The sequence below is a fragment of the Parasteatoda tepidariorum genome, chromosome 8, assembly GCF_043381705.1.
Source record: "Parasteatoda tepidariorum isolate YZ-2023 chromosome 8, CAS_Ptep_4.0, whole genome shotgun sequence".
NCBI lineage: Eukaryota > Metazoa > Arthropoda > Arachnida > Araneae > Theridiidae > Parasteatoda > Parasteatoda tepidariorum.
Genome location: NC_092211.1, coordinates 25,614,116 through 25,618,978, shown reverse-complemented (window position 1 = coordinate 25,618,978; position 4,863 = coordinate 25,614,116). Strand labels below are relative to the sequence as shown.

The 4,863-nt window shown below is 33.4% G+C and overlaps 1 non-coding gene across 1 annotated transcript; it reads right to left on the bottom strand.

The window, feature by feature from the left end:
• Positions 1 to 1,353: 1,353 nt before the first annotated feature.
• TRNAA-UGC (transfer RNA alanine (anticodon UGC)) lies at positions 1,354 to 1,425 on the bottom strand. The gene has a single exon. It is a non-coding gene; the product is annotated as a tRNA-Ala (tRNA).
• Positions 1,426 to 4,863: the final 3,438 nt, after the last annotated feature.

Here is a 4,863-nt window from a genome sequence, read left to right as displayed (position 1 = left end):
ATAAATAAATTTCGTATTAAAGAAAAAGAAAGCAAGGAAACATAGTCTAAAAGCTAACGCTGTTTTAAATTACTATAAGCTTTTCCAAAGAATCATTCGTGACAATAATACTAAAAGTGTGTATAGTTTTCTTTTCACTTAAAAAAAAAAAAAGAGAAACTGAAATAAATAAATATTAACAATTGCTTTGAAATGGAATAAAAAATAATTTTTAAAGTTGGGATCTGAGACACTTAATATTTCTACAATTGTATTCTTTTGGGAAAATGATAAAAAACAGCAAGAAGCAGGAAAAAAAATATTTAGAAATGTAGTAGCGTCACGTATTTAATACAAAGCTGAGTGTCACATTATTATTATTTTTTTTCCCATTCCAAAATATATTTCTCAATTTAAAAAGTTATTTTATCACTAACAAGAATGGATTTTTCATCCTTTTTCTTACTGAAACGGTTTTTATTCAATTTTTTCTCTACTGTGCCTAACGTATGAATTCTAGTAGCATTTTTTCAGCAATATTCCGATTTTAAAATAATTGAATTTGTACTTTTATAAAAGTTTAAGCTTTAACTGTAGTAAGAAAAAGATGTCAGAATTTCGCTGCATGAATCTCAGAAATTAGTGAATAAGAGAGATTCGAAAAAAGAAGTGCAGAGTAGCAGGTGAAGGGAATCGAACCCCGGCCTTTCTCATATTAAGCAAACGCTCTACTAATGTGTTACACCCCCTCTGTTACAAGACGCGTTTGCTAGATGTTCCTCCAAACAATTCAGTGTTTCAAGATCATAGAAGATGGTCTAAGGAATACTGTCTAAGAAAAAATTATGCCGTCATTTTTGGAAGTGGAATAAGTCTGAGGCTTTTAAGGGTCACTATTTGAAAGAATTTGAAAATATTGGCAAAGGTTAATCAATTTGGAGGGTTAAAGGTTAATCAATTTTTAATACCATCAATTTTATGAAACATCAAAATGCAACAATGGTTAATAAAATCATAAATAAATAAGTAAATAAATGAATTAATTAATAAATTAATAAATTAATAAATTAATAAATTAATAAATTAATTAGTAAATAAATAAATTAATAAATAAATTAGTAAATTAAACAAATAAATAAACTAACTACTTTTTAGGTCAAGCTGACTTATTCCACTTTTAATTATACCGGCTCAGATAAAGGCAGTGTAATGATAGTGAAACATAAATGAATTAATTTTTCATACTTTATTAAAAGCTGAGCTGTAACTGAGAAAAAAGATGATACAGCTTTTAATATGAAGCTTTCAATATGAAGCTTCTATATACGAAGCTAGAGACAAAAAAAAAGAAAAGAAAGATAAGAAAAAGAAAATTGGAGGTGCGGGGGATCGAACCCCGGGCCTTTCACATGCAAAGCGAACGCTCTACCACTGAGCTACACCCCCTGAAGTCTAGATGCTTGTACTTTCAAACACAAAAGATAAGATTTCTCTCAATTTCTTTAATTAACTTACTTATGTACAGCTGGCACAAAAAAAATCTAACAATTTCATGAGCAGTAACGTCAATAGAAGTCTGTTTGGTGATTTCTTTGATATAGAAAAATCTAAGATTTTAATTTTTTTATTTTTTAAACTTCTTGTTCTTTCCTCAAATATTCTGATTATTCTACAAAACATTTTCTACACAATCTAAGATGGCATTAAAAATATCTTTTCGTATCTAAAGAACGAATTTTCCTTCCTTTTCTTATACTTATTTATTTATTTAATTTTTTGTTTAAGAAGTACAAGGAGGAAAACTCAGTCAGAGATAAGAGAATTATCATAATGGAGCGGAATTTTTTGCCTCCGAAATTGATAAAAATCTAATGTAACGTAGGCAGATAATAAGTTACTTATTGATTAAACAAAATATGAAAGAAAATTAAATTCAAAGATTCGTTTGGATTTACATTTTAAATAAAAGCTAAATATCAAGTTTTTGATTTTCAGTTATTAATCCAAAATTTTTTTAAAAGCTGAAATAGGGAAAAAATATAAAAAATAGAGGAAGAAGTAAAATTCTAAGGTTCCTTTTAATTTAAAATTTAATTATCTCGGGTACAGCAAAACATGTTAGCCACGTGCTCATAATTCTTGTTGCAAAATCGTCGATATTTTGAAAGATTTTTTTTTTTATATTTCCAATGACCGAAGTTATAGAAAAATACTGTCCCATAGAATACTGACTGTAAAGACACGGTTTCCAGTGGAGCACCAAAGTTAAGCATCCCTGGTTGCTGTCAGTAAGAGGGTGGGTGACCACTTTAATCAGCCTGCGTAGGGACCGAGGATGCACGGTATAGGTAATCGTTAAACTGTTCTACCGTGAAGTACTCGACTTCGCGCACAGGTCATCGGGCTGTCAAGAGGAGGAGCCAATCCCTCCGCAAAGGATCAAAATTGTGATAGGATGTCGGATCATCCCAAGGTTTCTTTTTCCAGACTGTCCCATTATGCAGCTCTAGTACGACGTAAGCATAAGTATCCACTTATGCCGACGTCGATAAGTACTTACCAGAAAACCACTGCACCACAAAAAGTGAACAATTTTAAAATTCGAAAATAACACGACAGAAAAAAGGAAAAGAATAAAAAGAGGCGTGAAAACAAAGAAATTTATGAACCACTAATGTCCCTAGCACGCCAATAATACCTCGTTTGCATTGCCACTTAAGTATGCTTAATTTTGATGTCAGATATAAATGTCTCAGCTAAGCTTCTAACAAATGCCCTTTATCGAAATAAGTGCCTTACAGTTAAGCTGGCTACTCAATGCTTACGAGGTATAGCGGTCGCACAAAGAAATGTCTTTTATTGCTCTGAAGTGGCGAAGGTGGTTCGGGTCCATCTCCTCCAGAAGATCGAACAGCCTGCAGAAAGGATCTTGGACAATGTTAATACGGTGAAGGGGACAAGGCAAAATTCGGTGACAGTCTGACTCTTAGACCACTTTGAGATAACCTGCAGGTAATTCCACCAGATCTTGTCAGAACTCTTCAGTGAGTATTTATTTAAGATTAAGCTCTGCATTTTTTTTCTTCATAAGTAGCTTTAAGAGACGTAGCTTTCCTTGAAGTTTGTACGAGAGAAGCCTCCTGCTTAGCAAATCAGTCTGCTATTTCATTACCAGCTACACCGCAGTATCCAGCGTCCACTGCAAGACGAATTGTTTTGCACGGACATGCAGCACCAGTAAAAACTTTTGCCCTCGAAGATGTGACAAGAGGCAGGGATCGTATTACAATCCACTGCAAAAACCGCTGCTTTGGAATCAGAAAACATAACATGGTGGGATCTGGAAGCAGAATCAAAGGTTTAAAATCAAAATTTAAATCAAATGTCTCCTTTAGTTCTAGAATACCGTGTATGAAAACAAGCTAAGTTATTTTGAAAGATATGCAATGTAAATAGATTAGAAATTCCCATTGTTCACATGCGAATTTTTCGAATTCTAATAATTAATAAACTTGAATAAACACAAGAAATATTTTTGGCGGCTCTAAATCTAACGGTTTGCAGTTGTCGGACTGTTGTCTGCACAGTTTTTAAAACTTTAAGCACGATCCCGCTGCATAGTAAACTATAAAAACATTGTTTAGGCATAGTAAAGTTGCTGTGTGCTACTTGATTAGACCCATTCGAATCGCATTTTGCGATCTCACGTCAATGCGACTCACGCATGTGCTAGTAGTCCATATTACGTGCAGTTTTTTAAACAGTCTCACGTGCATCTGGGCAATTGCATGCAGTGTGAACGTTCCCTAATCACTGGAACTTTTATGATAAGCAGTAGTTGTTCTTTCTTTGTATTTTCTCATCTCAAACTATAAGAAATGGTGAACAAACGAATTGCGTGTTTAAAGTGTTGTTTTCTCATTATCAACATCTCATACTAAATCGAGGATGCTCCACAATTCTGTATTTCACTTTTTCTTCCATTGCCGATCGAAATGGGCTGCAGGTGGCGTACAGCAGAACTCTTTACCTATGGTAACACTTCGCATGCTTTCACCATTGACGTGAGGAGGGACATAGGAGATGAAAGTTCGTTGGTTTCTGTCTTGTTCCTCAAATAGATTAAGAACTTTCAAGTTAGGAAACTATATGGAACTGAAAACTGCGTTGAAAATAGCTCTAAAAGTAAGTGTCTTGGAAATTTTAATTTTTTTTGACAATTAAATACGAGAAACATTAAAAAAGAGGAAAATTATGTAGTATATTCCTCTACAACTTAGAAGAGGAGGAGAGGAAAGGGGCCAGGATCAAGACGTGGAACCGGTCTTCTCCCCAGATGGCGTATTGGGAATCAGGCGCCATTTTCGAGATAGGAACTCTTATCAAGTACCTTATTGTAACCAGCTTAAGTTTGTAATATCCTTTATATCGACGAAATTGCCAAAGTGCCAGCATACCCCGTCGTGAGGATAGCTACAAGGAAACATGAATATATATAGGGGAAAAATTATAAAGCAAAATTGTCATTTTATTCTAACAGCTTTATTTCTTCCTGTATTCTGGTTATCATTGAAAATGATTCCCACAATTTTGAAAATGCTTTCGTCATATTTTGAATCCTCACGAGTGTTTGTTTCTGACTTATTTCAGTCAGGACACTGAAATATACAAAAGCTTGTGGAGCAGAGTAAAAAATAAAAAAAGAGAACTTTATTGGGAACAAAAACAAACACATAACATAAACACATGTCCAGGCGGCAAAGAAAGGTAATACAATAAGTTTAAAACAGAAATTAAGAAAAAAAAATACATGAAACTATATAAAAAAATAACAAAGGCAAAATAAGCCTCCCCTTTTTACAAAAGTGACAATTTTACATCAAA